Below are 11,352 nucleotides of genomic sequence, written 5' to 3'. Positions count from 1 at the left end.
CGATCCCAATACGAAGTTCGCGAACATCAGGGATATCCATCGGGCTCAAATCGAAGCGGGTGAAAAGGAGGTTATCACGGCTGAATCCAGCGACTCTGAATGCCCTAGTGAGGCTGGCAGCTGTATTGTAGTGGGTGTGGTTGAGGATCAATAGTTAATAGTAATGAGGAGGTTGGGTTGTGATCCCATCGTTTTTGTGGTGCCAGAAACAGGGGGGTGCCAGGAAGTGGGTATGTTGACTTACTTATAAGTGCTTAGTGCCTCTTGGTGTATGTCAGCACAATTTTATCATGGCTCCAGAAAACCTTCACTCGGTCTTTGTCGGTGCAGTCAATATTTAAACAGTAGAAGCTGTATCTAAAAAAATAGCACAAGTGAGCTCGAGTGCATGATTTCCTCGACCTTGCTCGATTTGTAAGGTTCATCAGGTAGAGCAGTACTACGGGCAGTTCCTTCCCTCCATGTGACCTCATTCAAATATCTCTTTTTTCAAAGAGGAGATTCTAGAAAGTACACGCCTATTCCAGAAACGATCTTAAACTAACTTATACTAATCAAAATACCGGAATGGGGCGCAATTATGAGTAGGTACACACCATAACCCGCAACAATACGGTCCGTGTCGAGGTAAATTTCTGCGACGGAACCTGCGCTAGGCAGTACTCGGGTTTCCATTGCTCCTTCCATTCTAACAAAAACAGACGGACGTGTGGCTCAGTGGTAGAGCGCCTCCGTTATATGCTTAGAGGAGTCGAGCTTCGCTCACTTCTTTCAAACCATACACCGCTTGCGGTAATACAGTTCTAAGCAGACAATGAGAGGAAGCGTGGGTTCGATTCCCACCATGTCCATTCACTTTTGTTTCGTTTTTATCCTTTCTATTTATCAGAGTTATTTTTGGCCACCCAAACGGCTCGTGACGTGAAACGACTGAGTCTTAAGAGTTTCTCTTACTGTGAGTAGAACTGCCTGCCCTCTGCCAAACGTCCAATCAGTCAGCTTCCAAACCCCCCACCATAAAACCCTCGCGCCTGCCTAGCTTCCTGAATATTCTGAATGCGCCTTCCCACGTGACCAGAAGGTGATAGAGTCGTCCTCTGCCAACCCCTTTCAGCTAGACATATGTGGCCGTCCAACATGATGTCTGCCACATATTGGCCCACGCCTGGCCAGCCCTGTTTGGTGTGTGCAGACGCCAGCATGGCTACAATAATACGAGCACCCAGGGGTCCACGTAAGCTTATTAAATTTCATGCCTCGATATAGAGCTAAGGGAAAGTTGACTGGGTAAATTATTCTTATTTACACCTTATCTCCGATGGCCCAGCTCTTCTGGCCTTATCGATCATGTATAATGTATAGTATAGGTTGCGACGCGATGGGGTGGCTACTAGTCGGGCTTTGCCGGCGGTCTTCTTCCTACTGACGCTTCTTTCTCACCCCGGGATCAAGCGAGTCGTTCGAGAAGCCATATACTAGTATACGTAAGACGGTCCGTCATCTTTTAGCTTCAAAAATACCACAGAAGAGGGCGAGAATGAGTTATTCCTCAGCTGGGAAGTGGTCTTCGGGACCTATTCAAGGACCAATTTGAGAAGCTACCCACGATCACGACAAGCTCCCAACCATCGCTCTCGGCCATCATGACGTGTTTTCTCAGACACCATTAAGTCAGATGTTCCTAGTGGATTATCATGGGTTTACTTGGGACTCACGTATCACACCAAGGCCATAAATGAATACAGAGTATGAGTCATCAATGAAAAAATGTACTTTTCTGCGTGCCCAGCACGCTACATTTCAAACTAAATTGGTGATGTTCTCGTGGCTAAGCCAGAGATATCAATAGAGAGGGTCCCATCATCTGAACATAACACTACTTGTCTCCAACGCTCGGTTTTACTATATGTAGCTATGGGAGGGCTCGTAACAACTAGAACTTATGCTGCCTGAGCGAACGCACCGTAGGCAAAGTCCGATACCTTTTGAAAGGTGTCCAGACTCGAGCTGCGGTTTCGCCTGTAGGCTGGAGCAGTGTGTTTGTACTCATAAACACATGAAGTGCTTGATTCCTCAGGGATCGGGTCAGGCATCCTGTCTGCTAACTCCAGTGCCTTAGTGATAGAAGTATGAAATAGGCGTGCTGGCTAAAGGTCTTCCTTTTGCAGCAGCTTTATGTATGTATATGCATGTTTGCTCGTCCATCCGCACTTGTGAACGCACAGCCCAGTCGCATCGTTCACCCCGGCAGTAAGTATTTTTGCTAGCCTCAGCCTTGCGAGCCCTCTCTGCTCTTCTAGTAGACCTGCCCGGTTATTTGTTAGTTATAGGTTTGAAAGATCCTTATGATACTTACTAAAGATCCTCTATGTTATAAGAGATTCGGCATCTTTCTAATAGAGATCGAGATAAGGACTATTATAGTTAAGTATTAATGCTCTTGTAATCTCCTTAAAAGCTTGCGTACTCTATAAGAGATATGCTATAGTAATAAGAATATTAAATTAAAAGTCTAATTCAACCGCAGCATATAGCTAACTGCGCAGGGGCCAATTAGGGGCCCTATTTATAATTATTATAACTAGCCTAACTTATAATTAGAACCTCCTTTTTATACTTATATAAAAATTTATATAATTTAATTAATCTTTTTATTAACTTACGGTTCGAACTAACTACTTTATAATAGGGATACTAATATTAATTAGTAATTAAATTTTATTATTATAAATTAGTAAAGTATTTTATTACGTAAAAAAGACGACCTCTTAATACTATATAAAATAGGAAATTTATACTAATTAACTTTATAAAAGTAAATAAATAAAAAAATAATTCTTAAATACTATACGGAATTAAATAATCGTAGCCCTTTATTATTTACGAGAGGTTAATATTTATTATATTAAACTATATTAATTAGGGAATTAATATACGGGCGTCGCAAATTAATATACGGGCGTCGCTCTTATACGGGCGTTACCGTTTTACTTTTTAATTAGTTTAAAAAAATATTATTAATATAATTAAATTCTATTAAATACCTATAAAATATCCTAAGCCTTTATTCTTTTATTTTTTTTATACTTAGGTTATATTATTAAGCTTCGAAATTTAACTTATAATATTTATTTATAATAACTTCTATAATTAGAGTTAAAGACGTTCCCTAAGGTTAATTTTAAAATAATACCCTTATTAAGAGATTTCCCCCTTTATAAAAACGATTATTAATTAATTACGGGTTCTTATTATTATTTAGCTAATTATTATTATCTCCCTTTTTAAAAAATAGCTATTTTAGTATTAGCTAATTTTATAAAATTAGTAATTTTAAAAAGTAGCGTAACTTTATTACTAAGCTCTTAGTTAGTATATTATAAAATATATAACTTTTTATAAACGATTACTTTAGTATAAAACTTATATTATACTTTATTTACTATTTTTTAAAAAAAATAATAAAAACCTAGCGGACTACCCTCTTACGACTTTTTTTAGAATATAACCCCTCTCCCCTTAATAAATAATTTTAATAACCTTCCTATTTTATAATAAAGTAGTTTAGTAGTGCTCTTTAACTTATTAAATAGGTTATTAAGACTAATTAATAATTAATAACAGTACTACTTTAATAATAAAAATATATTTATTAATAATAATAAATATAAGGTCCCTAAGTTAACTTATTACCCTATTTACCCCTATAACTATTTTTTATTTAAAATAAAACGTTTTTTTAAATTATAACCTCTTATTATACTCTAAGTAACCGATCTTCTTCTCTTTTTATAACTAAAATCTTAAACTTATTAATTCTTAATAATTTAGAGTAAACTTATAATACCCTCTTTAACTAAGTTAATAATTTTATAAAAACTAATAAATTTAGTATTATAAAATAGAATAAGTATAAAGCTCGAGGCCGAATTATTTAATATACTTTTTAATATAATCGGTTTAATAAACTTAAGTTTATAAAAAGCGCTAATATTTAATAATATAAGTTTTATAAATATAGTTATAAATAATAAGTTATTACCGAGGCTTAAGAAGAGGATAAGTAGCTATTATATTATTATTTAAACCCTTAGTATAAATAGTATAATTATAGCCCTAGTTTTAAAACCTCTATATACTTTTTATATTATAAGCTTATTAAAGTAGTTAAGGATATTATTAAAACTATAAACTAACGAATTAGGATTCGGGCTTATAATATATATATTATTATCTAAAAGTAATTCTTAAAGTCTTTATTTACTTAGTAAAATATTTATAATACTAGAGCCCGTATTAACTAAGAAAAATTAAATAAATATTTATTAATAATAGCGTTAATTAAGCTATTTAATAAGTAAAGAATTTTATATATTATTAAATAAGTAAATAACGAGCTAAATTACTTTATTAGCCTTATTTAGACCTTTTTTTATTATTTTTAAATATAAAAGCGATTCTTTAAGGTAATTAGCTTTGATAATACTTATAATACTAATCGTTTTAAGCTCCCTCTTTTTTAAATTACTAAGTAGACTTATTTTAAATCTATTTATAATACTACGTTTAGCCTTATTAATAACGAGAGACTAGAGGGTTTTCGGTTTTTCTTAGTAAGTATTTACTAACTTATAAACTAATACTTAGTCTGTTATTTTATTATTATTATTATAAATTATAATAAGTAAATAAAAGTTATACTAAACGAATAATTCCCGGACGTTTAGTAATAACTTTATATTTATTATATTAACTCTAACGTTATACTTAGGGCTAAGTAGAAGTAGGTTAAGGACCGTAGCTATAATAATAATAATAATAGGTTTAATAATAAGGGATATTAGTTATTAATATAAATAATAGCTATACTAAGTAATAAGGATAAGGCCTATATTAATATACTTATTTATAAGCCCCCCCCTTATATATATTATAAGGTCCTTATAATATAAAAGCTTATTATTTTTATTAAAACTAAGTATACTTTTAAAAAAGCCTAGACTAAGTTTTATAAAAAGTTTAATAACTAATACCTAATCCTCTAGTACTTTTACGTAATATACCTATTTTTAAAAGTATAATAAGCCCGTTACTTTATTTAAAAATATTAGAACTTTAGTACTTATATTACTTTTAATACTAAGTTAAGTAATAATAATATTAAAATATATTTTTTAAATAATCTTAGTTACTTATATTAGCTTATTAACGTTATATAAAATATAATTAGTAATTAAAAACTACGCTTTTATTAAACTTATATAAAGGACGAGGTATTTATAAACTAAGAGTATATAAATACTCGCTTTAAATACTTAGGTAAACTTTAAATAATACTTTTTTTAAAATATTTTACTTTAATTAGGATATAAGCCCGGTTTATAAAAAAAGTAATACTATTTAATAAAAAGCTATTCCTAGACCCCCTCGGATCTTATAATCTAAATTATACTATTTTAATTAAACTAAGTATCTTATATTATTATAAGATCTATTTTAAAATATTAAATTCGGCTACTTTTAATAAGTAAGAAGTATATTCTTAGTAGCGTTTTTAAAAAACGTTTTTTTTAGATTTATATTATTAAATCTTTAACCCTAAGATTATTATATTTTTTTATAATAAGTTAAAAAATATAATATAGCCTATTTTATTATAACTAGCTTTATTTAAAAAAGGCTAGTTAGTTAGTTAAGCTCATATTATTTATAATAATTAAGGTATAAGTAATAAGAAATAAAGTTATTTATTTAAAAATAAGAATAAATCAACGCTAACTAAGTTTATAAAAAAAATAAATTAGCTAAGTTAAAACTAAATATCGAGCTTATTTTAGTAGTAAATAAGGAGCTAGTTTAGCGTTTTTAATAAGGGGAGGATAATAGGGAATTATATAAGTAAATAGTTAATATAGCTTAGTATTTAAAAAAAACAAAGCTAATAAAAATAGTTTATAATAATAATAAATTATTATAACTATATTAAAAGAAGTAGTTAAGTAGACGTTATTATAATTTACTTTTTATATATTTTAAGTATATAATAAGAAAAAGCCTTACTTATTTAAGATTTATAAAAGCTTATATTATTAACTAATTTAAAATTTATAAATCTTAAATAGGTAATATAGTAGTTCTAAATAAGTACGTAAGTTATAATAGTATTCTTATTTTTAAAAATCTTAAACTAGAGCTTAGGTTAAAGAAAATAATAAGAATAGCTATATTAATATAGTTACTTTTACTATTTTTATAAGAAAATATTATTTTTTTAAACTAATTAAAAAGTAGAACGGCGACGCCTATATAAAAATAACGCCCGTATATTAATTTACGACGCCCATATATTAATTCTTATTAATTAATAAAACTACTTAAGTAACTAGCCTTTTACCGTTACTTTAAGTAGCCTTTTTACTAAATAACTTTTTTATAACCGGCTTACGATTAAAAATTAACTAGCTAAATTAATAAAAAAAAATACTTATATAGCGGCTACCTACTTAATTAATTAATATAATAAACGAGCTTAATAATATAATATAAAAAAGTATTATATAATTAAAAAAAGGGATCTCTAAATATAAATATTTTTAATAAGTATAATAAGAACTCATATAAGAATTATTAAGCTAAGAAATCTATAATATATAAAAAAGCTTAATATTACGAAGATTTTATAAATATAATTTCGAAGCTTATAATCTAAATAGTTTTTTTATAACCCCCTTAATTACCCCCCGAGTATTATTTAAAAATATAGTATAAAGGACGGTTTAATAAAAAAAAAAGAGATTTAAAAATCTTAATAATATTAAATTAAGAATATTATAAATCTCGGAAATTAATTTAAAAAAAAAGTAGCTACCCTAAAATAATTTTATAACCTCTTATTAAAATTATAATTAGTTTAAAAAGAAGTTAAAAAAATACGGTTTTAAAGGGAAAAAAAAGAATTTTTTAGAGGGCTATTAAAAAGCTTTTTTTTATACTAAGTTCTTAATACGAGATTATTAATTTTAAAAAATTAACTAAGTAATAAAAGGGATTATTAATAAGTAATAATTACTTAATAATAATTAAGTTATAAAAAAGACTACTTAAAAAATATAAAATAGGGTATTAAGAAGCCGTAAAAAAAAAAACTTCTAAAATAATTAACTTTACTTAGTATAAGTAATAAAGTAATAAGTATTTTTAATAAGTCTTTTAAGTCCTCGATTTTATAAAAAAGAGGGCTTAATTTTATTAATTATACTTAATAACTTATTTAGCTCTTAATAACCTATTTAGCTCTTTTATAAGCTACTTAGTGTCTATTTCTAACTATTCTTTTAAAATATTATTTTAAAAAAAAATAAGTTAAAAAAGGAAGTAATTTAGAAATTATAAAAAGTACGAGGCTTAAAAAGTTAGAAATATAAAGAATAATAGAAATCGGTAATTAGTAAAGACCCCGAGACTAATTATTACGTCTTTTTATAATAATATAAACGTTTATTATTATTATTAAAAAAGAAGTTACTAAAGCTTACTTTTTTATATTAAATAAAAAAGAGGATCTTAGTAAGTATAATAATTAGCGATTTAAAAAAGTAATAATAATTATTAAAAATAGTAAAAACGAGAGTAGTAATAAGATAGTAAAAAGAAGTAGGAATTACTTAGACCTTAATAAATTCGTTAAGTAATAAAAATATAGATTTATTATAGCTAGTACGCAGATTAAATATATTCTTATTAAAATTAAATACGTTAGTAATTATTAATATAAATATAAATTAAAATACGATTTTTAATAAGTTAAGGTAAAAAAAAAAAAAAAAAAAACCTAATCCTAAATAAAATCCTAATTTTTTATAAATAAGTAAATATTAACTTAAATTATTAAGGGACGTAAATATATAAAATTACAGACTAGCTTAATAATAAATAAATTAACATAGTATTAATCTATTTAACTAAAGTTTATAAGAAAAAGGGGTTATAAAAGTAACTCTTATTTTATAAAATTATAAACGACCTTAGTTATTAATTAAATAAATAGTTTATAAGCGTAAGCCTAGGAATTACGAAAATAGTTGATAAATTCCTTTATAAATAAGGGGTATTATTAATATAATTATAATTATAAAAACTATATAAAATCCTAGTAATAATAATTATAAAAGAGGAATTTATACTATAGAACTAGGCATAAGTCGATAGAGTATATAATTATTTTAACGAATTTAAAAAAAAGGTAAACGACCTAAATTTCTTTTTTATAATTATTAATAATAATCTATTATTATAAAAAGATATATAGAGATAAAATATAGTACTAGATATATAATAATTAATAATTCTATTTATTTTAATCTATAGCTCGTTACTATTATTAATATAAAATTTAGTATTAATTAGTTAATAAAAAAAGAAATAAATAACCTAAAGTTATTGATAATACGTAATAATATAAGGATCGTATATAAATATTAAAAATATAATAATAAATATAAAGTAATTTATAGATCTTAAAAAAATCTTTTTAAAAAAGAAATTATACTCTAAGGAGAAGTATAAGGTCTTATAAAAAACCCTAACGATATTTTATAATTATAATAAAAAAGTTAGGATTAGGGAATATTAGTATTATTTAGTAATTAATATCGTACTTATAAATAAAGCCTCTAATTATTATTACGAAGTAGTACGTAATTTTAATTAGAATGACTTTTTTAATATTATTAATATAATCCGAAATTATTTTAAAACTTATAATAAAAATCTAGAGCTCTTATCTAAGCTATAAGTAATTTTTTTTATATTTATAGCTAGAATAATAAAAAATAAATTATAAATAGAAATCTTAAAAGAGCTTATTAATTAAATTAATAAGCTAGTAAAAACTTAGCTAAATAAGGGAATTAACGAGTAAAAAGTTAAATATTTTTATATTATAATTTAGTACGTACTAAAAGTAAAAATAACTTTATATTAAGTACTTAAAAATTATAAAACGCTCTACTTAAGGCTAAGATCTAGCTTTAATATTAAAATAAAAATACTATACTAAACTTATTTCTAAGTATATAATAGCCCTTACTAATAATATTAAGTTAACTAAATATATAATAAAAAAAGAAAAGAGACTAAGTATAGTAATTATTAATAAGGAGGCTTAAATTTATTAAATAAGTAGAGATTTAACTTATATATAAAGTAATAAAAAAAGTAATATTTTATTTATAAAAAGAATAAATATTAGTTAAGTAATTACTTTAAAAAAAAGCGTATTAAATTATATAAATAATATAAAAAATTAAGGGTAATAGATAATAAAAATAGCTTTTATTAGTTTAGCTAATTCCTTATTATATATAAGAGTAGATTTAGGAATACGGAACTTAATAATAATAATTAAAATAGTAGCCTAAAGTATTTACCCCCCTTAGGAAATTCGGAAAATAAAGAAGATCTTACCTCTTATATTAATAAATTAAATTATAACGAAATTAATAATATTAATTACTTATTTTTTATATTATTAACCTTTAGAAAATATACGAGGCTAAACAAACGAAAAGTAATAAAAGCTTTTAATAAATAAGTTTTTATTTATAAATAATAAGAGAAGGTTCTTTAAATAATAAATATAAAAGTAAATAAAAAAATAAATATAATAATATAAAATTCTATTTTTTTAATACTTAAAAAAAAGATACTACTTTTATTAATATTAAAAAAGAAAAAAAGTACTAAGTAATTTTAAAAATAGCTAGAGGGGTCCTTTTTATACTACTTAGATTACTTAAATACTAAGCTTATATAAGTATTTTATACGAGCGAAAAGTACGGCTTAGATAATTTCTATAAGATTATTTTAAATACTAAGGTATTATAATAGTTAATAAGAAAAAAGAAGTAATTCTAAGTACTATAAAAAATTATATTAATAATACTTAATATATTAATAGCGGGTATTATAAAAATTAGCTTCGGCTTAGGTAAAAAAATCGTTATCCTAAGTATAGTAAAAATAGAGACGTACTTTAAAATAATAATTTTTTATATTCTACTTATTAATACCCTATTTCTCTTATATTTAAAAAATATAAATCGACTAAGTATTATATTCGATAATATAAAGAATAAAATCTCTAATAATAAGTACTTTAAAATAATTAAATAATAATAGGGGTACGCGTTTATAAGGCTTATTAATAATACGAAGTTAATTAATTACCTAACGGAAAATAAGCTTAAATAATTATACTAGAGATTTAGGTACTTATTAATAACGAAGTTATATAACATTTTAAAATAATTAAGTAATAAGGATATTAAAATAGGAGCGCTAAAGTAATAAATAAAAGTATACTACTAATACTAAATAAATACGTAGAGCTTACGTAAATTTAAATTTAAATTATATAATAAGCTTAATTTTAATTAAAAAATCGTTATTAATATTTTTTATTTAAATAGTTAACTAGTCCTATATATAATTAACGAGGCTATATTATTTTAAATAGGGTAATTTTTTTAGGATTTATAAATAAAAATAGTATAAGTAGCTTTATAAAAAAGCTAGATTAATATATATTAAGGACCGCTAAATAGTATTAAAACCGACGCTAATATAAGTTTTAAATTAATAAAATTTAAAGAAAATATAATAGCTTATAGTATATAACTAAAAATCGTACTTATAAAAGTATATTATAATATTAAAAAAGTAAAAAGGGTATATTAATAGTTAAAAAGGGCGTTTAGGATTAGTAAAAAAGAAAATCCCGATTTTATTAACGATAAATACTTTTAAATAGTACTTAAATATTATAACAATATTATAAGACCTAACGGTTTTATATTAACGTTATTAGTATTTAGGATATATTTAAGGACGACTTTAGCCTCGTTATTATTATTAAATATAAGTTAATAAGCCCGAGTAATTAAAAAAGTAATATAAGTATTATATAAAATAAATATAAAAAGGTAAGTTAACGAGGTAATTATTATACGTAATAGGCCCAATATAGGGGCTAATTTAAATATATTTTTAAATTTAAATATATAAATTTAATATAAAATTACTTAATAATAGGCTAGGCTATATAAATTAATTTTTATTAACGAGCGCTCTTATATAGTTATAAGAAATTATAATTAGCTATTTAAAGTATTAATTACTATAATTAAACTATATTATATAAATCTTATTAAAGTAATTTTTAGTTTATAAAAAGAAGAAAAGCTAGGAAAAACTATATAACTAGTAATAGAGGTATAAGAAATTATTTTTAATAAAATTATTATAGTAGTATTAATAAATAATAAAAAAGAGGAAATTATTAAAAGGGTATT

Source organism: Colletotrichum tamarilloi (genome assembly GCF_030869305.1).
Source record: "Colletotrichum tamarilloi strain Tom-12 chromosome Unknown Scaffold_199.1, whole genome shotgun sequence".
Lineage (NCBI taxonomy): Eukaryota > Fungi > Ascomycota > Sordariomycetes > Glomerellales > Glomerellaceae > Colletotrichum > Colletotrichum tamarilloi.
The sequence above is the reverse complement of the archived record's forward strand: the minus strand, read 5'-3'. Positions refer to the sequence as shown.